Source organism: Bombus impatiens, unplaced genomic scaffold, assembly GCF_000188095.3.
Source record: "Bombus impatiens unplaced genomic scaffold, BIMP_2.2 scf_0102, whole genome shotgun sequence".
NCBI classification, from domain to species: domain Eukaryota; kingdom Metazoa; phylum Arthropoda; class Insecta; order Hymenoptera; family Apidae; genus Bombus; species Bombus impatiens.
In genome coordinates this window covers 3,161,524-3,186,115 of record NT_176521.1, presented here as the reverse complement: position 1 = coordinate 3,186,115, position 24,592 = coordinate 3,161,524, and the positions used below count along the sequence as shown (strand labels likewise).

General features: G+C 33.5%; 1 long non-coding RNA gene across 1 annotated transcript in view; it reads right to left on the bottom strand.

Moving 5' to 3' along the window:
• Nucleotides 1-24,385, bottom strand: part of LOC112212058 — a 224,124-nt gene extending 199,739 nt beyond the window's left edge. Inside the window, exon 1 of the long non-coding RNA XR_004460904.1 lies at nucleotides 23,976-24,385. This is a non-coding gene — a long non-coding RNA (uncharacterized LOC112212058). The remainder of the gene's footprint in view (nucleotides 1-23,975) is intronic.
• Between the last annotated feature and the right edge of the window lie 207 nt (nucleotides 24,386-24,592).

Here is a 24,592-nt window from a genome sequence, read left to right as displayed (position 1 = left end):
AATCGTAAGAGAGATATTTTTAATAAACAATGTTAGAAGGTGTTTCATCCCTACTCCGCGTCGTGTTATATGAAAAATGGTAGCCGGTATTCACGCGTTACAACTTAAAACGCAGCACCTCACCGTTTAAAAGAACGAAGGTCTGTTTGATACGAGTGAACCTCGTTGCCCGACAGCATAGCAATTCGCCATGCAAACTCGCATAAAATTTCAAAATTAACACGTTGACTACCGCGTTGCTGCCGTGGGATTCGCGCGAATTTTCGTGAAACCGCTGTACCGATCCCGCAGGACTGATAAGATATATTAAACTTTTCAAGGAAGCTACGTTCATCGCTCTGTTATAATTAAACAAGAAATCGATACTATTATTACGAACAATCGCGAATCCTCTTCAGAAATGTAATGAAATTTAATAAAGAATATGTATGTGTATGCTACAAATCACGGAAAATCTATTAGAATGTTATAAAAAATACTTCCCATTTGAAAAAGTTATAAAGTCTGTTTCAGTTTATAGAGACGAAAAAGGTGAGGATACATGCAAACAAATAGAAAATATACAACCGTAATCCATCCGAAAAGACCTTTCAAGCGATAAGTCAATATACTTTAATTCGATAGACGGATTAAAAATAGCTGAAACTAAAATGACAAAAATTGTATAGTATTTTATACAGTACTGTAATAAAATAAATGGATCTAAAATGTATTATTCGTCTGTGTGTGCTGATACTCTTTAATTTATTAGTGAACCGTAGTGAATAAACAAGCAGAATACGTCTCAAAGAATCTCAGCCTTGAAACTTTAAATTTTCCTCTAAAAGAAACAAGTGTATTATAAAGTTACAATCAAAAAATCTAAATTGAAAATATAAAGTCAATAGAATAAGGGAACGAAAATCACTAAAAAATCTTTCCTATATAATCATTTTATCAAACCACTGCGTATATTTCTTTTTCAAAATAATCTCCAAAACTTTTGTTGAGTATTTAACACCTTAAAATGTTTTACGCAAACGATATTTGATAACAAATCAACTATCGTGACTAGTAAAGTGCTTCTTTTTATTCTTCGAATATTCGCATAAATATTCTATATATCCTTTGTGTCAGCCATATAGGGAGACGAGTGTCAACAAACGTTTTATTCTTTTGAACCACCATTATATCGAAAGATCATGTGGTTTACGGTAAATCACTAGGCAGCTGTATCTGGTAATCAAAGGAAATTCAATCTGGAATACCGCGACCGTTCGAACTTCTCTCTCTTCGGCACAGAGATTTACTTCCGATCGGTTGTGAATGCAGGCGATAGTAAATTCGCTATTTAGCAAGTTCTCAACCGATGAATATTCTGTCATGTGACGTATAATGGGATATACGTAGTACGTGCTTCATTCCCCCTTATTATGGCGGTTGCTCCGTTTCTATCGTGCCTCTTGCTGAATCCCTCACAGTGCTAACCTGCTATTCCGCGGCTATTCTATGGGTCTCAATTTATGCAATTATTTGCGAGAGGCGAGCTTTTGCGCGTACACCAACCTCCACGGGAATCGATAAAGTTCCTATTTATCTTGCTTGCAAATTATACCGATGCCAGTGTATTCGACAACTTCGGGTTCTTGTTCCATGCTCGTATGTGCACGAGGTGTGCTATTTAAGGGAAAATGCTATTCGCGGAACCAATGTATTATTTGCCTCTGATCGAGAAAAAAGTTGTATGTTAATTTCGATTTGTTTATTATCATGCAAATTAATATAAATCTCGATCTGTAATATGCACCTAAATATGAGTTTCTCAGGAGCCATACCCTATAAATTAACTCAATAAATTGGAATTTGAAGAATGACAATTACAGATATTACTTTTTCGTTTTTATCAATTTTTTATCAATTATGTGCGCTATCTCCTTCTGATAAATAAGTTTGAAATTTCTTCCTTAAAACGTTTAGAAGTTCCAAATATCCTAGTGTAAAATCACTAAATTTTAATTCCTTTGAAATAATATTGTTAACAATATTATTAAATTCTCCAAACACAACACCATCCTTCAAAGGTACAAAGTTATAAAAAGCTTCGTTCAACCATATTTCTCCACGAATTTTCTCCTACTATTTCCCACAAAAAAACCTCAACCTATTCCACTGAAACTATTTCACGCGGACAAACCCAACAAATTGAAATAGCGAAACTACGTTCGTCTTCGAATGGAAGGTTTCGCAGGTTTGTGATTCGAGTTAACAAGCATTTCTGATTATTTGTAGAGTTAGAATCCGTTCAAAAACTGCAATTTCAACCTCAATTTCCGTCGCATCGCAGGCTTCGCGAATATACCAGAGCGTATAGCCACCGTGGGTGGCTCTCGAAAGACCATCGCATCGGTCCAACTCTGGGAAACAACAAATTACCTCGTCTAACATAACAAACAGGTTGCGGAGCCAACATGTCGGCCGCGTAATGCTCCGGGGTGTTGCTCCGTTGGCAGCAGAAAAAATTATCACTTCAAGTGGTCAACCCCTCGAACGTAACGCGCATCATCAGTGGAGGCCGCCAATCGACCCGATTTAGAAATACCTGTACATGGTATGGTATGTGTAGCGCGTAGGTGAAATCGTGTACCTGGTCGCCTCCTCGATACTCGTTCCGTGTCACCAACAACCATTTGTCGTTCGAAGGGGACTTTGAACGAGCGATTCGCTTAACATCGAGTCAACAGAAGATAAAACCAGAATCGATCGTCCTGTAATGGTCGATCGGAATCCAATGCCGCGTATCCCCGCATTAGCTTTTTGTTTCTAACAAACGGTGACCGCCCATCCTCTTTCCGCTGGAGAATGGCCAGCATTATACTTTATTTTTTTCCATTTTCACGCATCCTCCTTCCCTCTCCTTTCACGCAAAAAAAACCGACACCAGCTAGATGGAATAGAATCTTTTCTTTCTTCTCTCATTTTCCCACTTTCTCTCTCTCTCTCTCTCTCTCTCTCTCTCTCTGTGCTTTCCCAGATAAAAGAAAATCAACGTGATATTCGCAGAATTTATATTCGTTTCGGATTTGGATAAATCTTTTGGTTAAATTGTTCCCAACTTTTTTTTTTAGATTTGTGAACGGTGATTGCTATCTTCCTTTTGGCAGGATGGTTTAATGGAAATGAATTTCACATTTTTCGTGGATACGTGAGTTTGTTGAACACGAGAGCGGAATGGTACGGAATAATCAATTCGTAATTTTTCGTACTTTTATGGATTTATAATGGCTCATTTCTGGGAATTTAAATAATTTTTGATGTAAAACACACGGATGGAAGCTTGTTTCTCTACTGTATGTTTTCCGTCGGTATAACATTTCCTTTCGAGGAGAATATGAAAGAATAGCGATATCTCGTTTTAATTACACGCTAAAGATTTCCTCGAAACATCAAAAGTCTTTTTTCTCGGTTGAAATTAAACCAAGAGATGGAGACATAAAAAGAATTCGAGCACCGCGGTTAAACTAGAATGTATATATTCCGTGCCCTGTAATCAATTATTCTGTCTACAAAAGGAATAGCCAAACGAATATTTAACCGTTTTATTTGTACTCCGAATAATTATAGCAGCCATCTTGATCCCCTTATTTTATCTTTCTACGTGATACTCTTTCGTGTCATAAACAGCCCAGTCACTATCCGAAAGGATCACCAGGAGAGCACTTTCGATTTGTAACCCGAGTAAATCGCATCACCGACAAAATGAGCGGCGACGATGGCGGTGTCCTTTTCTTCTTTAACAGCTGAGACGAAGCGAGGGCGGAGAAACTGAGACCCTTTGGCAGAACTTATGAATAATGAGGCAGTCTCTCGTTTCAACAAACGCTTACTTTGTCGGCGGCAGTTTTTTAGCCTCCAAAAAGACGAGAAACTTTCTTTCCCCCGCCCTGTGAACGTGATAGACCTTGGAAACACCACTACCTCGTCTCCAGCTTCTCGTCAGTCGCCTCCCCTCACCAACTTTAACATTAAAAAGACATTACGCGCCTTTTCACTTTTTAATTGTATTTCGTCAGGTCCAGATGACGGACGCAGAATTTCGTTTCTATCTTCATTACAATGGAAATTAACGCGAAATCCTTGATGGGACGCGTTCGTCTTCGGAGGTGTTTGCCTCGCTGATCGAGCAACATTGAATCGTCCCGGTAATGTGATAAAATTTGCAATGCATTCCCGTACTTCGGACTAGCGTCGCGCTGAATAAGTCCCCGTGGACGGGATGCTAAATATCTCCCTGTACAATTTAGGGCTGGAAGTTCAATGCGTAGGATTCGGATGATTTTGAAAAATACGATAGACTCAATTGTTTCAATTTAGGGTAAAAACTTAATGCATGGAACGGGATTTGAATAATTTGTCGAGATATGATTAATTGTCTTTCTAGTTAGAACGCATAGAATATAATTGGCAGAATTTTGGGAAATATGACAAGCACGATTGTTTTAATCAGTAAAGATAGAAATTAATGCGTGGGATATAATTTGGATGACTTTCAAAAGTATATGACGAATTTAGCTTTCTTAATTAACAAAAGTAGAACATTCAATGAGATGTGATTTGCATGATTTTGAACAATATGGTGAACTTCATTGTTAAGTTAACAAAGGTAGAGGTCCATCTGTGAATAAGTTCAGAGAATTTCGTTCAAATGATATGAAAGGACGAATGTAATTGGTTTAAGTATGAAAAGGTAGTGAGATTTTAATTAAATATTTCTATGAATTATTTAGTTTCATTGATCTCAAAGCGCATTTACTCAATGACAAAATATATTTTCTTCTTTTGACTTATAGGACGACGAAATATTTTAAGAACAGAGAAACTTCTGTCAGTTTTTCAGTTCGATACTGATCAACCCCTTTAACCACAGTAAGCGTCACGAGTCGACTTTCATTTCTTTCTTCATGAACAGTGTCCACCTTGAATCAATGATGGGAGAATAATCAATCATTCCGGGAACTTTCCTTCAACAATATTTTCCTAGAGTATATCTTAGCGTGACGAAATGAAGACTTAGAAAAGTTTTCACATTTGAGAAGTAATCCTAGCACGGAACGATTCCAGCCCATCTTTCATAGGGCGTTTATGCGAGAAAGAATTCTAGTAATGAGGAAATAACGTAACTGCTAGACTGCAGATATTTATGTATTTATGGGAAGCTCAAGAGTGCAAAAATCTACAGAATGCGCGTAACATGCAAAAACACATAAAATACTCAAAACAGCATATTCTCTACGCTATGTAGAAAGTGAGCATGAAATTCTTATTCAACTTCCATTTCTTCAGTTACATTTATAAAAATATAAAATTCTATGGACATTCGCGGCATAGTAACGATACTAATTATAGATATATAAAGAACCATAAAAAATATTAAAAAAGAGTTCCAATAGTTTAAGAAAACTTACTACAAGATACTAAATAACAAATTCTATCATTCTAGACAAGAGGTAAGAACGACAGTAAGAAGAAAATTATGGCGCAAAGATGCCGAGTAGAAAATTTACTAATATACCAAAAGAAGAAAAAACAAGAAACGTTAATATATCGAGAAATCCTTCTCAAATCTCTATACCATAGTAAATATGTAACACTACCACCTTAAAATTGCAAAACCGTAAAGACTTAAGCAATCTATTGTAGAACCCAGCAGTCTGCGCGCTCCACCTTCGCATAACATAACACCAACCGGTTAAACGATCTATTAAACGTCATCCGTGAAAGTTTAGCTTATGACGAAATACTTTTGCTTCAAGATTGTGTGGTTGTGAGCTGTGAGCGAGAAACATATCACGGAAACAGAACCGGCGACCCTCTCTTTTGTTTTATACGTGGGTGCTTCCTGCGAGGCAGTTCCCTTTCAGTCAGATACGCGTATCGCGTTTACACGGCGAGAACCTAGCGTACAGAAAGAGTTGTTTGAAATAACAGCCGGCTACCGGAAGGATATTCGAAACAGTCACCACTCCAATCACAAACGCGAACGACGGAGAACGTTAGCAGAAAGGGAGATAGAGGTGGAGAAAGAGGAAGGGAAAAAAAAAAAAAAAAAAAAAGAAGAGAGAGGCGGGAGCGCGCACCATGCAACCGGGTAACGGAATAAGTTTCGTGGTAGGCAAATCGTCGGGATGGGCATCAAGTTCCCGAGAGAAGTGGCTTTTTTGCGATACGAGTAATATTTTAGCGTGCTTTCCCGTTCATAGTTGCCGTAGAAACTTTCTGTCATAGCCCGGAGAGGACTTCAACGACGGGCATGGTCGCGATTCTCGAGGACGCTCTTTACTTCGCGAATAGAACCACCGATTCGGGGGTAGCAGAGTCGAATTAAATGTCAAGCCTTTCTCGCGAATTCCTCTTCTTATTTCGTTTGTCAAAAAATTGCAGAATATTTTGGAGACTGGTCATTACACGGGAGAAGAGTTCGATTAATTTTGGTGAAATACTTTAATGCACTAAATAAATAATATGAAAGATACATGTCTGGTGTATGCATAGACCTTTGTTGAAAAATCATAGGAAAGTTACTACGTTCGAGCCACTCAGAGGAAATGCTGATCAACTCTATAGACTGAAGTGCAGAACATTTCAGGATATTTTTGGGACATTTATCTTGGAATGCACGAATATTTAAATTCATGAAAATAAATTATAAAGATTTGTGACCAAGAAAAAGGATTTAATTAATTATGTTAAACAGTAATTCAATCAATTATAATTTAATTATTTACAATGTGATTTCGTGACAATTTCATTTTACTTAATCACATTTTACTTAAGGAAAATTATTATTAAAACACACAAATAGATTGAAAATATTATACTTCAGATGTCATTTGAATGTTATCAGGACAGTTAATGGACATTTTACTCCGAAGAAAATTACGAAGGAAGCTATAAAAAATTGCTAACTAATAATAAATATAAAAATGTATCGTTGGCGTGAGAAAAAAGACTGACGCATTTTATGAAATTTCAAAGTTTCATCGAAAGTAGTATAGACTGACCTAATAACAAAGAATGTTTACGTACTGCTTCGATGAAAATCCTTCTTTCTGACATTAACGCCAGCTTTTGTTAAAGTTTTCAGACGGACGCAGAGAAGAAGGCTACGACTTTTAATAGAATTGCGAACTACATTAAACCGACGACTCGGCAAAATGTCTCTCTTGAAAAGAAACTTGTACAGTCACGTAATATGTTCATAGTACTGGCTATTACAAGTAAATATCAAACAATAATTTCCGAGAAATTCAAACGATGTTAATTTAATAAAAATGGATAAGAACCTTCTACTTTAAAATTGTCGATGTTTTTGTCGATGTAGTCGTTAGAGTAGAATTGTGCTCTCGAAAACAAAAAAATTATGTTTGTCTCTAGTCTATTTTTACATCAATATTTTAATACTGCATACAAACTCAAATTTAATTTAGATGTATAGGATTATAGCAAAAAATTAGAAATTCTTGCTCGATTCATAAAATTATAATATATTATGTACATAAAAATGAATGAAAATCATTTATAAATTATGAACTATACTAGCTGCGTAATGAAATTTTTTTCAGAATAATTTTCCTTTCAAAACGGCTTACGATGTAGTATTACAATAATAATTTCAAATTACCATTACACAAAATGGTAAGAAATTATTACTGAAGGTTTATGACAACGATTTTACACACGAACGACAATTCATTATGCAGCTTATTAAGAAACATGCAAATATTTGCACAGCACTGTTTCATTTTTAAGCTTAAAGTAGGTAATCTTATATTTTCTTCCATCGCGTTTTCATTTTTGCCACGTACTTATATACACTTATGACATATACCAACCTTCATTCATTATTCCCTTGTACAAAAACCACAGGAGAGAAAGGAAGGCTGCGAGTGACGACAGACAAAAAAAAATAGGGATTAAAGTTGGTAAACCAAACACCTTGCTTAAAAAACACTACAAATTAGTTAAAAATTACGAAATTGTTTTTAAGTATTTTTTACGCGTGTTTTCCGCGATCATTCTTGTTCACTTACAAACGGAATTTTCCCTCGCCCCAATTTCCTCATACGCTATTAACTTTTTCCTCTTCAAAGCAACGAAATTCCTTACGTTTTCAATACGGCGTAGAACAAAGGAATACGTGCAAAATTTCTTTAAATGATAAACTGTTGTTTGTTATTGTACAATAATCGAATATAAAATATTCAAATATTACACGCAATTTACATTTAAAAATACTACGACTGAAAACAAAATTCGAGTCTCATATAGTAAATTTTATATTAATCACAATATTTTGAAACCGAATACAATCATTTGTAGTTAACTTCAGTGTCTGCAAATATGAAATAGATCATGAGTCGGTAAATTATGGAATCTAGAAAACTAATTTGAAAATTAAATCACGTGAAAAACTCCATAATGAAATAATAAACACCTTAAAACATTTTCGAATAATCCGCTTTACTTAATTAAAACGGAACTATTCAAGAACAGAGAAGCATTCTATTCGTTGGAGACGTAGCTTCGGTTGAACGTGCCTCAAGTTCCACGTTATTGTAGGGAAAAGCGAAGAACATGGCGGAATCCGGAATCGACAGGCGCGCTGTCAGCCGCGTAACGCGTTAAGAGATAAATCGAGCAGAGAAGTTGAGCATTTATGCTCGATTTGTATCGATCTTCGAACGGAAGTTTTTAAGCGTAACTGCAATTTTCAGTTCCGAGCGAGAGGTAATTCGCGCACGATTCGAAACGACGGAAACGCTATCGTCACGAGCGAGGAATTTGCATCGCGTATTCATAAAATTTCTCCACGGTCTCACAGCCAGCCTCTAACAAATCGTCGTGCCGACTCTACGTTTCGTTTTGACCCCGTACACTTCGAAAAAGTTTGCGGTCGGTTAAATATTTCAACGAGCATGCCGGGGAAAAAAGGAGGCGCAGCCGAGAAAGTTGAAGTAACGACGGGACCAAGGTGGCCACGACCGAAAGAGAAACAAATGGAAAAAGTTTCGACCTCGGTCTGATTAACGGGAAATATGTCACGGTCGAAACTCGTCGCGAAAGGAAAAGAAAATCAATCAACCGCGGTCAGCGGGGTTCGTGTATGATTTATTTCCGGGTTACGATTATTGAAAACACGTGGGATAATACCGATTGTTTCGATTTAGAGTGGTTTACACGAGCACATGTCGTGTACTGGCATTGTTTTATAGATCGTACGAATATTTTAATGACCAATTAACAGAGATAAAAATAATCAATTTCTTGTGGTTTTGGAAAGGACACAGTGGATATATTGGATTGGAGAAAGATTTTGACTAGCGAAATGTTAAATCAAATGACAACTACCGTATCGTAGGATCAATAATAAAGTGATGACATCGTACACAATTACAATTGCGCTATGGACAGTTATTAATAATCGTGTATATTAAATACTTGCAATTATACATATAATTGTATGTAGCACGATAACACGACACAGAAGTTGAATAGTTTCCTTAATCCTCACCCGTTCTTTATTTTTCTAACTTAATTTCTCTCTTGATATCAAATTTAGATCGATGTCAGATAAATGGATAGATAAATAACACGAGTTTGTTGCGTGTATTAAGAAGATTGATTTTTAATTTCCTCATACAGATTTCACATATCCCGCGAACACGTGTCTTTGTAATGTATGATCTGCAGTTTCATGCGCTTGTAGCCCACGGGGTGTACTAAGAGAGTAGCTTAATTGCGAGAGTGTATGCGACTGTCCCGTAATGACGATGATGAGATGATCCTAGGTGTAATTTGCTGATTACTACAACTGAACTACCTGCTACCATTAAGGCTTACTATTTACTTTATATCTTTACTATGACATGTTATCACATATTATAATGATGATAAATATCCAAATCTTATATAATTCTTATTACAACATTTTATTGCCGTTGTCTTACTACATATAAATGGGTAATACTTTTTCTCTTCTTTTTTATAAATATATGAAAGAAAATACAATAAGATAAATAGAACTTGAAGGATGAACAACTCCATTGAATGTCATCTTGCAATGTCTTATTTAAAGTTTATGTTCAATCTACTAATTGGAGGAAATATTGCTAATTGACTAAAAGTACTTTACCTACGCGCAATGTACAATGGAGACGATTATATCAACCCACTGAATTCGTTGTTACAGGAGCTATTACACCCTGCTATAAAACTAATTATTGTCGTTGGCTTACACAGATTCGCACATGAAGAAATGAACACTAATTACAAGATGCTCACTTGTAAAAACCTAGTAAGAAGGATGACTAGTTGGAAATGAGCGAGAGTTAATTGTTCGAAATTAACAGGATTCACTAGTTGACAGTGATGAACATCGCTTTCTTGTAGATCCTGCAAGTAGTAATCCTGATTTGTTACAAGGATCTCGTTCCAATCAATGTAATTTCTATGAATGCATTGATTTATCATAATTTTTAGAACGATAGATTTTAGGATAAAATTTCACGGCTAGGTAGGTATGCTTTAGCTATCATATATATAATTTTAACAATTTTAATAATTATCCGGCTAGTGTTTTATAAGAAGTACACCCTCGTCCATAAGTATTTGGACACTTAGGTATTTGCAGATTTTGCATAAACATCTTACGACTTTAGCTTCTTTCATGAATTTATTATCTTTTCCTATAATCTTGATGTTATCCTTGAACGATATAAACAACATCTATTAACAAATGATGTTGATAAAGTTATCATAAAGAGAGATAAACGAAAATGTACGTAGACTAAAATTATCTGAACGCCTGTATCGTCCTGTTCTCATGTTTATGAATCTTAAATGACTGATACCTATCCAAAGGTATAAAGATAAGAAACTTTGCGAGGAATAAACATATTGAATGGATTGCACCGTGAAAAAGAATAGACGGCAAACAAAATTATCTGAAATTTTTTTTTTTATTATGATACCTTCATATTACTCATACATGTGTGTTTTCTTTTACCTATCTTTATACCAATTTTATCGATATTTGTTGATAAATATTGGCTTGATATTGTCCAAAAATAACATCAAGATTGTAGAACAAATTAATCCACAAAAGAATCTGAAATAAGGTAACTATGCGAAATTCTCAAATACACGAATGTCCGGATTACTTAATTATTTTAACCAATCCCGTAATGGATTTCAACTTTAACAGAACGTAATATTTATTTTACAAATTTAATACATCGAAATCTCGAAAAGCACAAAAAAAAATTTAATGGACTATCGTTTTGGAGATCGTTACTCAACGATGGAATATTTATTTGAACGAATTTTTGCTAAAATCAATATTATCGAAATTGTCACAGCAAATTCACTTGCACGCCTCAGATTGTATCTATATTTGCGTAAAATTTCACGCAGACGAAAAATAATATTTAGAGTGCCGAAATGATTTATGCCTCCCCGCACATACCAATATTAGTGCCAAAGGTTTTATTTCATATCAATTTGTTTTATAAGAACAGAAATATCAAATATTAAAGTTAGGACAAAATTTTTTGCTTTATTTTAATCTAGAATATTCTAATAAATTTAATTTTGAATTTTGTAGTCAAAATATAATTAAATACTATAAAACTTGTGATAACCGTAGATAAAATGGAGAGATCTGTAATGGTTTCAGAGAAAAGTTAAAAACCTCGAGAAGCATTTATGGAAAAATCGGTTATTCTTTCGTAAAATTCCTGGTGTAATAAGAAATGAACGAAATAAAATTAACCCATCGAGTCGCGTGGCTGGAGCGCATTTTATAAATGCAACATAAAAATTATGCGCATCCTTTGTGTAATAGCTTACCTAAATTATGCAGGAATTCGTTCTTTCGGTTCAGTTCCGGCAAAAGAGAAATTACTTTCCTTCTTTTACAAAATACCTATATATTTTATATTCTATTTTATTATTACTGGATCATTACTATACTGTTATTATTACTTTTACTGTTCTTATACAACTACAGCATTGTCATGATTTCTACTGTTTTAAACATTTTCATGTTAAAATAGTTACAAATTAACGTTAAGCGCTTATATTTTCACTTTATGTTTTACAATTCACGTAAATCGATTTTCATTAAACCAGCGGCATTGACAGACTAAATTTTAACATGAATAGTATAATAACGCGAAGAGAAATGTTTGCCAAAAGAATACCTAGCGTTGTCGGATAGGACCCATCATATTCGAATAGGTTTTTTTTATGATAAACTGACCTTTGTGTACTCAGTAAATATAGGCATCCGTTGATAGGTTCACGGTGACTGTATTATATTTCGGAATTTATTGGAAAATTTATAAATAAAACTTGAATTGAATTTGAGCAATATTCCATACGGCTACACTTCATCAGTCTTCCTCTTTATTTAATGCACAAAGAAAATGCGATTTGTGCATTCGGCCACTTTATCTCTCGGCCACACCTGTTAAAATATCTCATCAACTACTTTTCTTATAAAATGATGTTGCAAACATAATTTGTTTCTACTTACATTTCATTTGACTTCAAAGAATATATTTAGATATCTTGCCATCATTTTATAGTTTTGTACTTTGCATGTTTAATCTACACGTTCATGCTTCAAACGTTATATTTTAAATAAACACATAAACTAATTTTTTCGCTATATGCTTCTCCTTTATTCCTACCTTAACATGTCTATTATTTTGAAAAACCATTAATTAAAATTTACGCAGAAAATGTTTCAGAAAGGTTACCAATACATTTCAATGAAACTTTCAAATTATGTTTTTTATATGTGTAGGTTAAACAATCTCTTAATGAACTACAATATAAAATTACCTTCTTATTTTTATCATTATGTCTTTACTATAACTTTTTCCGTTAAAGATTCATTTTTCGAGAAATATTGAAAAAGTTTATTTGTTTCTCAAAAATGGTTCTCTTTTCTTAAATATAGAACTTTTGCGGCAATTTTCCATTAAAAAATTTATATTTCATTGGTTAAAAATCAAAGTATATCTTCCTATGTAAAGATAACTATTGTAGGATAGCTTGGTATCTCTTACGGTAGGTAGTTATTAGTACTCGTCTTACCAAATCGCTTTCAAACACACTGTTTATGCTCGGAAAGTTATTTGAGCTTAACTAAATTGGATTTCTGGAGTAATTATATAACAGACAAGCACGCTATCGAGAATTTATGGCATCGACAAGCTATCCCACTGGACAAATTAGACAACTGGTAAGGGTAACGCTCAAAGGAAAGCGAATATTTACTTTAAACTACTCAGAGATTCTGTGTAAAGATATTGAAATAAATCCTTGATTTCCACGTTTTCACGTAAGAATTCAGAAAAGAATAATGTATTTCGATCGAATAATAAATAATAAATCAACATGTATGATTAAAACTTAAACAATATTTGCAGTTTTATAAATATCAAAAGTGGAATATTTTTTTCTTTTAATTATTAAAATAAAATTGCTACTTTCTTAAAATCTACGAAGAATCGTTTTATGGGTAGAATTTTACAAAGAAAATCGATTATTATGTTCTACATTAGATCGTTCTGTCGCAACTACAAACAGGACATTCTACCAAGTGGTTGAAACACGAGACTTTCTTCTGACTCGTCCATCGCTATAAACAATAGATACAAGCCTCTATACATATAATTAGTAAAGGAGAATATTCAGTATTATATATCGTAACGAGTAAAATAGTTACAATGTTATAGTTAAGCTAATAATAAATTTGTAACAATTCATTATGTATTGTGATTTAAAATATTAAATGAAATTTGTATGAAATAGTTTAGAAATCATAAGTTATACTTGGTATAATTAAATCAGCGTTATTATATATTAAGACCATATCACATGTCTAATTAACGTTGCTGTGCGATATATCCATGTAATATATAAAGATATTCCACAAGGAATACACTATAGTGAATATAAAATTCCCATTTTGAAAAAGGAAATATTAATTTTAAAAATGTACTGCACTTACTATAAATTCGGTAAAAATAAAGCAGACATAAACTTTCGGGAGTATCTTCCCTTGGAGACATTTTAAAAAGAAAAATTTCTAGGAAGATAATTTTCAATGAAGTCATGGTAGACATCTGTTGGAGAGGAATCTTATATTAGATACTCTGTAATCAAACTTTTAAACTGCCACAGGAGTAAAGATATTTTATTCTATTCTTTCAGTTGTCATGGTTAGATGACATATTACCGCAGAAAAATTATATGACTGCTTTTGATATATTAAGTATTAACATTTCGACTAACTGGAAGCTGAAAAAATATATTGAATCTAGAATTATATGAACTGATATTAGTATAATATAATAATAAAATAATGGAATTAATATTCTTCCATAGCAGTAATTTACCTTCAGAGACAAAACATAAATCAAATTGGAATAAAAGATAGAAATTCACGTTTATTATCGAATGAAAATTATTTCTACAAAACGAATATCAATAATCTGATAGAAGATAATTTCAGCTAAATAATAGTCTTAAAAACAAGGCGTACAAAAATCACTACCTCAACTTATCTCAACAACCTTACTTTACCTCAAAAGAGAAGATCTATTATCTCGTGAATCATGAAGCTATAAATTAACATTAAACAACATTCTTGTTATAAACAACAATTCAATAGAGGAAGTTGTATAATTGCCAAAGCACAAAAAGGAAAGATTCGTCGACGCCGCGAATCAATCGTTCCCCTGTTTCGATTAGGATAACAGAGATAGTTCAAATGATTGTAACACTGAATTAACATTTAATATAAGCTTAATTTAAGGTTAAGGGTTAATATAAGCTTCTATTTTTAATAATATTTAAAATTATAATTAACGCATTACAAATGATTTAACAACGATACAACTAGTTTATTATTATAATTCGACTCGACTTTATAGTATTTCTCGACGTATTTGTTTGACTAAGCGACCTTCATTTTATTTCTCTGAACCTCTCGATGCATTCGGTTTGACTCCTCGTATGATACTAATTGCCCTTCGATTTTCTCCTTTGTCTTCTCTTAGAGACTTCCCCCACCACGCTCGATTCTCGCGACCGTTCGCGCCTATGATCACGTATGCCACCTTTTTTGTGTAGGTAAAATAACGAACCGAAGGCGAATCGACACCATCTCATGTATAAAATACAAGCATAAATATATAAATTTTAGAAGTTAATACTGAGATTGAAATATTAATCATTACCTTGCTATCCCATTATTCACTCAAATTAACTTTAACAAGTGGTATAAAAATCTATTAAAACGAACTCTTTCCTGTCTTCTACACAATACAGTACAATAGTATCGTATAACAATTTTCAACAGAACAGTATCCAATAGGTAACTTCGATATCAAAGTCTCTCCATTTTACAAGGATAAAAATGATGTCAACAGTGAAAGTTCGGGAAACAGGTTACATGTCTTCGCACCCTCGACGTTCTCACACATTAAGCCACTAACCAAGAAGACAGGAAAAAGGGAAAACAGCTCGGGCTACTGTACTTTGTGGCACATCCACATTTGTAGAACAATGATATATGGTCAGAGAGAGATTCGTATCCACGTAAGAGGAAAGAATTACGTGTAGTACCGTTTGGAAATAAAACACTTTTACATCTGTGCGTGCGTTCATAATTAAAAGGTTGCGCGGTTAAGAGCTCGCATTGTCCAGTATCACGTAGAAGATTGCCAAGGGAAATATTACTTTTCCATTGGAATATCTGTTAAACATTCAACGTGACATGCCCATATTTTTTTTTATTCTTTAACCAGGTTTATAGTGAGCAGGTTTTATTTAATTCTCCCTTGCGCGTCGGGTTTAACTGCGCCCCAAATTCTGTCCTTTCCGCAAAGAAATCGTGCGAATACGTTTTAACGTAACGACCACTGTATTCTGCCCCAGCTATTGTTAGGCGTTAGTATAACACATGCAGAAAATATTGTTTGGCGTAGTGTCTGACCTTATCGTCGTTTTGCATTTCTTTTTTCTTTCATCTTTTCCTTATAGCTTTAGTTTTTCAATCGTTGCATATTTTAAACCGTTTAACTTTATAAATATGAAATTTGTTAAAGTGATATTTTGTGTTGGTTGTAAGATGTTTAACTCATCGAATGTTGATCCGTGAGATACATGTAAAACCTTTTAAAACACTCTAGTATCTCTCTGACCTATAATCGTTATCTTTCAAGAACTTTGAGTGTATAACGAAGATGTGAAATCTCGATCACGTATTAAATTTGATTTAAAAGTAACTTTATATTTCTTATGAATGAATTATAGTAATTTCACTGTTTTATCAAACGTTAAACTAGCAATGCATACATGTATCGTTAAAATAATTTTGATGTTACCCATTTTGCAAGAGTTTTACGTGTTATTGAAATATTCAGGTCAGTCAAAGTTTCCAATATCTCCATGAAACGTAAAACTTTGAAGATTTTTAAGATTTATTACGACAGCTAAATTACTTGAAAAAATTTGAAATTGTCGAGACTTTGTAAGACAGAAAGCTTTCAGAACTTTCAAAGATAACTAAGATAATTCAATTAAATAAGGATTTCCAACTTTATAAAACCCCGTAAGGTAAAACATAGTCAATAAAATGAATGATAATTTTAGTGAAGATTTTGATTAGAAATGAAAATTCCTGTTGATCTTCAAACGTATAATTCGGTTATCTGTCTCATTTATTTTAAATTGCAGAACTAAAGTCTGATTACTTATAATTCTTTAGATAAATGCAAATTTTTCACGAAAACAAATATTTCAATTAAGATCAACGACTTTATCGTTTTTAATGATTATCTCTTGCATCACTTTCATTTAATACTTACTTATCGAAGTATCTATCAAATTTTTTCCCGAGTGACTGAAACAAAATTATAACTTTTTAAATTATGACAAATTTTTCTTCCAAATTAGCAAATCGATTGCAAAAATCCCATTCGTTCAAACTTGTCAAGGAAAATGTAAGGGGGCGCTTCAAGTAATAGGGGTTCCGCCAATTATCTCTTTAATTTAATATGCATAAAACTAATATCTAGAATATATTTTTCTTTTATCCAACTTAAAATTTTCCAACTACACATTTTGACTTACATATGTTATCATTTGTTACAACCCATCACATCTCATACAAATTTTCAGTCATATTAAAATAGATATGTAATTTTTCCATAACGAGAAGTGAAAGTTTAAAATAAATAAATGTTCAGATCAACCGTATCAATCGAAAATTAAAGCATCCTAATAAAACAATTTTAAAATTCGAGACGATTAATTTCAATTTAAACCAATCTATCCCTAATAGACATTAAATCAACCAAAAAACGTTACTACTTTCCAGTACTCCAACTAAATAACTAAGGAAATTCCATACGACGTCTGGAAACATTTAGAATTCCAAACTCCGTAATTGCCCCATGATTGAAGCATAAATGTCGCCCGAATCGCCTCCTTATTTACTCTAGAAAACAATTATACCTCCTATTAACCACGACTAAGAAAATCAATCATAATTCGTAGAACTGAATAGCAGCTCGACCAAATTCTCGACAAACAAAAGTCTCTGTCGGCAAGTTCGGTAAATCAATGGCTTTCGCAAAGTTTCGGCCGGGGTAAACGGAGTTTAAACAAATGGACCGCTATACTTGTTGGTCGATAAACTAAGAAATAACTGAATGCATACATATAAGTCGGACATGAGTGGCGGTGAACTCGAATTACTCCATTCGGATGAGGTGTATCGAGGGAAGGAAGCACTCTATAGCTAGAGATATACGCAGGTTCGGGACGCGTGTATATTCCGCGGATTCGCTAATGAAACAGTGGGTATTATCTGTTCGTTCGCAGTGCCATTATTATTATTTGTGACAAGCTTAACACGAGCTCGCGACACACGTTTGAAAATAGCATTGTTTCATGCTGGACACGTAAATGCAACGTCGTTCGCCGTTTCCTATCGCGTCATATTATGCTGTCGTTGTAAAAGTAGCCCCGTCTAACGCGTCAGTCGAACATGACCTTGTCCGAACAAAAATCACGCCTGACCAAGAGGGTGGCGTCAGCTTCCCATTGCCTTTTAAAACGAACGAATTCCACGGTCTGACAGGAAATCGACAGCAGAATTGAATACCGTTACGTGTTTAGTGACATTCCTAGTGTCGGCAATTATCAAACTGTGTGCCGTTGATGGTGGTGAACAGAAAATTTTCGATTACATTCTACTGTTAACTTTTCAGTGTAGGATAGAAATTATAATAGATAAATTATATTTCAGTGTGATGTTTCGTCGAACGTGTAATATGTTTTGATGACGGATAATAATTTGATATTAAGATATTGCGGTTATCCGCTATATGATACATATAGAATATTCAGGTTATTAGTCATTAGTGCTTTGTCGTGAGTGTAGTATTATATTCCTCGAAAAATATAAAAATAAACAAAATTTTTAGAATTCTAGAATTTTCTCTACCGAATAGGGTTTAAGATCATTAAAGTTCAAAAATTACGTATGAAAAATAGCGAAACTTTATCTAACTAAGCTTTTCTATTTTTTTCAGAAATCTACCTCTTACGAGAAAGATACTAGAAATTTCATATCTGTTCATTTTTTTCATTTCTATTAACCTTTGAAAGTGTCTTACAAAAATCTACCTTCTATTTATTACGTAACTAACAAATTCCTATAAAAAAATCAAAATTTTAGTTGCGTTAGAAAATAAAACTTAATAGTTGATTAAATCTAATATTCAACCGATATTAATTTAAGACAAATTCTTAATGATTCCATGCCATTTAAATAGGATTCCTATCGAAACAAACGAATGAAATAAAGCAATGTCTTCGGACAAAAATGACCATCTGACCTTCCTATCCTTCAACAAAATTCGATTCGCTGGTTATCAGATCAGATGAACAAAAAAGATTTTAAGTTTATTTCGTGACCTTTGCAAGAAGGAAGTTACAAGAAGAAGGCAAATCCTCGCGATCCATCCCTTATAGGACCCCTGTTATTCCACTTGGTAAAACTTACGCAATAAAGTTTATACGTTCATAAGATGTGACTTTAAATTACACATGAAGCTTCGTAAAAACGGAACAACCAGAGAAGAAAGGAGATTAAGTATTTACCTGGGGAACATCACCGCTCTGAAAATTCTAAAGCCCCGCAGGCTACATCGAACGCACCCTCTATCTCTCGTTGCATACAGTTTTACGAGAGTAATCGATTTGTGCTTGGTTTTGCTTCCAAGATCTTTTCCCATGCACTTTTACCGTGAGATGCGAGTTTAACGAAGTTTCCTGCCACGTAGCTCATACAAATGGGAGACAAAATTATTTCTTCCGTTTTAACATTACATCGAATTCTACATTAATATGATTAATGTGATACACATACTTTTTATAAAGATAAGGCTTGAGAGAATTAATGTAATTATGAACTGAGTATAGAAAAGGATAAAATAATATCGGATGGCATAGAACAGCATAGAACAACAATTATTGCGTTATTGACAGGGATCTTTAGTAGATAAAATCGTACGCCATAGTAATACTATAAACACGTTTTAAGGAGCATTATACGTAAAGAAATTATTAATATTGATATGGAAAGGTACAAAAAAGACCTTGAACATAATTATTATGAAGAATTTCTATAATCTCATGACGCTGTAAATTCCGAAATATATTATGCACGATTAGAAAAATTACGAAACACCATAACACTTGAAACAAAGTAAGTCACTCCAGTTGTATAGCAAGCACCATATTTCTCCACCTTCGTCAAACTACCATTTATTCGGAGCACTGCGACACTCATTATCAAGAAAAACATTTTGAAACACAGCAGTCATCTGCAAAGATGTTAACATATTTCTGTTAACAAAAAGCTTAGGAAATATTATAATTGATATAACTGACGTAACAAAGTTAGTTGAAAAATGGGAACAAGTTGTAAAACGAAATAGAGACTGACATCTTCATCGTAACAGAAGATACAAAGTGAAAACTATGAATGAAAATTCTACGTTTCCAAAGCGGCACGAATTTTCCAGACAACTTAATACAAAAGACATTGATATAAAATTAAATCAAAATGAATTTCATTAGAAGTATATTCTATGTATACATAAATCTATATATACATATATTACTTTTTTATACCTGTCTATTGATGCGAAGAGGCTGGTAGTATTCAGAAGCAACGATTGACATTTGCCAAGATTATGGATTTTCTGGAGAAATAAATTCTCAGATAGATACACTTAACCGCAACGTCAATCTGTTTTGAAAGACAAGGACGTTATTTCCTTCTCTAGGGAAAGACCTTCCGAAGATACCAAAGGGAGGGAAGACTAGAATCTTTTGAGACCCTATTACATAGTTTTATATATTTACTTATGGAATAGAAATCTGGAAATATAAAATATGCATCGTGACTGAAGCAATCAGAATCACTGAAGAAACAGAACTACACTGATCCACTCCATTAATTAAAAAAATTGAAAGAAATAATGATTTTATAAACATTCCTTTTTATGTTTTCAAAATATCCAAGACTTGTGACAATAAGTCGTTCGTTTCTAAAGAATGGAATAAAAATTCTATAGCAGCGCGTATGAAGAACGGAACTAAGAATTTATAGAAAGAAAAGTTGATTAATCTGTCTTCATCGAATTCTCAATTTTGATCAAATCTATTCGTAATTTAACCTTTTAAGAGTAGTCTGATCTGTTTAATCCAGTTTGAATTAAAACACAGATCTTTACTGCACAAATTGCAACCAGAACCAAGATACGAGAAACCCAACATCGTATCAATATCGTTTATTACTGTTACTTATTTAACAAGTAATTATAATCTGCAAAGTTATTTGTCAATTGCAGATGCTATAGATTAACGAGTTTGAAGGTGAAGAAAATAAATGTATCTTACTCCGTGAAGCCGTCAGCGAACGATATCAGAGTGAAAATGGAATTTCGTCGGGCATTTTTCCATTGGATTGCTGAGAAACATGAGTCCCTGTGAAGAACGTACAGAAGGCGGTGTACATTTGAAATTCGACCGTCTAGCAACAGCTTTTGCTAAAGTGACTCCGCCGAAAGAGGCGAGCAGCGTCAAATGTCATTCCCCCAAGGGTTATTTACGCCTCTAAACGATGTAAAACCACGAACGAGCAAGGACGTCGCCGCCAGTCGCTCGTGTTAATTTTGAATGTATCCTCATAACACGAACTGTGTGCCCTCTTTACTTCTTGCTACGTGCCCTCAATTAGTCTGAAAGCATGCATGTCGAATGTTCGCATGCAAAAATTGACACGACGTGTTAAACACACAAGATGTTCCACGAAATCTAATTTCTTATGAAAGAATAATGAGATGGAATCAGAAATTATTATTCAGGTAATATGTAATTTAGAGGATGTTTTAATGTTTTTAGTTTTTTATAAGTGTTAGTTACGTTCGTTAAGAATAGAATAAGGCGTAACATATGCATTTTGAGTAATTAAGTGTATTAAGTATATTATACAATTTACCTTGAATATACTATATAATTTGTATAAGTATAAGAAATACGCTTTAAATAATATACAAAATGTACAAGTTACGTGGATTGGTTTAAAATCATTTTTTCCATAATAAATGTCTGCAAAATTTATCCTATTGAATATTACAATGTATATTATTATTATGTTAGAATATATAATGAGATAATTATTATATCATCATACGAGAATGGGTTCAATATTATTTATATTATCTCATTAGTGTAATTAATTCGGCTTTGCTTCGCAAAAATTGATTATATGCGAAACAAACATTACACAAGTATCAATTTAACTAATAATCATTTTTGAACAATTGTATGCAATAAGAATATATATGTAATACAAAACAGGTCTAATAATAGTATGAAATAATTTTACTTCGATAAATAATTGTGCAAATAAAAAGAACTAAGAACTATTCTTTACCACTAGATCTTTTAACATGTAAACATTAATACAATTGCTATGAAATGTATTAACTATATTTAATTTCAAGCTGGTAAATAAATGAATATGTATATAACCAACGTTAATTTAAAAAAACAACTTTCAGACTTTGCATCAATCCTCTCCAACAGAGAACATATTAAAAAGAATATGTATCACGAACAGTATGAGCATCCTACAATCATAACATAAATGTTCTAAACTGTAAAGAAATGTCTATTCAATTTTCTAATTACGCATAAAATTCAGCTACAACATACATCTGTACTCTAAGAAAATATTTATAAATTTTATTTAACATACATAAGTACATATAATAATGTATCAGTTTGTAAATCAAGATTATAATTACTTTTATTTATTGCATATAAATGTCCAATATAATAAATGTTCAAATAGAAGGGCAAAGGGATTAAAATGTTGAATTTAGATTAGAAACTCCCTAATTCTAAGGGGTCAAAGAATATATGCCGTTATCGCTAAATCTATACGCATATGAAGTGGAAACAGAAGTACCATAAAATGGAGGGATCCAACCGAGGAAGTACCTTCGTATGTCAATTGGTTTGATAATTCAGGGACCAGAAACGAGGTACGATTCCCAGAAGAATTTTACTCACGTAACTGCGCCACCGATTTCTAACGATCTTTTTTCATCACAACCTTTAGCTAAATTTATTGTTGCCGCGTCATGGTCCATATAAATGCCTTGCAAAAGGGCTTGATTACAATTTATTACACGTCTGAACGTTTCGCTATTGCTACTTATCAATTACTCTCAATTGAAACGCAATTGACGCTGAAAACGAACGGTTTGCCTCGCAGAAACGATAACATTAATCATTCATCACGCCAGAAAATTAGTGTGTGGAAAACGAATGCCACGCTTGTTCAAATTTTTAGCACTAGAGCCGCGTACGAAACCGCTTTTAAGCAGCAAATTATTTTGCAAACGGTACGGAGAAATTTCTCAGCATTTATTTTGATAACGATATAATTTATATTGATTTTCGTAATGATCATAGATTAACGTTGATTATATCCTGATTACGTCGCGTATTAACACTCTATCATACTTCTCTATATTACAACAAATGGTATAATCAAAAATGATATAGGTATGTAATTCTGCTCACAAAAATAAATCGAAAATATAAAATCATATTTTTCAATACGATGCTTTATGTCAGAGAAAATAGAGCTTGAAAATTGTTTAGATAATACATAAGCATTTCAAGATGCATTTAAAATGAAAAATTAAAAATGTTAAAACATTAACCACTATAAACACCGTGTGAACTCGATAAACTTTCACATTGTTATTACCACAAAAAGATTGTAATGATAAATTAATTCTAAATTTTGTGTAATTTAATGTCTCGTTGAATTATATAAAATTGTAAAACACAATATAGGGATATATATATTTTCTTGCACCATATAAGAATAGTTAAATGATGTTTAATAATCTATTTGTATATATACTGAATTATTAATTACGAAATGTAGCTAACTTTGATTTATATAAACCTGATCATCGAGTGAAAATATTTCCAAACAAAAATGATTCGGTAATACGTGACTATGACACTCGAGCATAGAACGTTGGTCTACAAAATGGCGCCTACTGGAGTAATTTACAATATATATTTTAAATTACTCCAGTTGGTTGGGCGCCAGAAAGTTATTTCGGACCTTGCCTTACCGAAATATGTTTCTGGACTAAATTTTTCAACTTTTAAAAGTGGCGGACGCTTCTATCGCGAAACCTAACCTTGCCAATAACACACTATGGAGCTACATATGCTAGACGTGAAAAGCGGGAAAGTGAATGAGAGAGACCCCGATGAGCCTCCATAGAAGATAATGTAAAATGTAAGTATCCTACCTTGCCTTTATTCCCTGTTATCCTCCCGGCTGTTTAAAGATCCTCGCTGGACAGGCTCTCTGGCACAAAATCACATTCACCATAGCACACAGAGTCGATGCACGTAACTGTGAACATGGATTGTCTCGTCTACTCACTTTTTGCTCTCGGGCGAAATCTTGTACGGTGGATGAAGCCAATAAGCTGCGTTATATATTCGTACAACGAGAATTCGCACTTACACAGAAAAACGATGAGATTAATTCCCTTTGTCGCGAAATTCGAGTGTCGCGCACTCAACCGAAACAGAAATGAGTCACCCCGTCCCGCGCTGCGTCGTTCTGTAGACTGTGCGATCGATATCGACATTGTACGCTTTGTCGAAGGTGAAATCGATATCACGTGAAATGCGCATATTCCCGATGCGCACCTCGGCCGCACAACTGACTTTTGACTTCCTATAGTCGAACTCGACGACATTTATATGTGTGTTTGTTTACATATCTACCTCGGCACTCTCTTACTTTTATGTTTTAATATCACAACAAACAGTGGCAACGATTACACAAACTTGTACACATATAGTGAAAGGCAACAGAATGTTCATAAAATAAGAAATAGAAGAAGACATCATAATT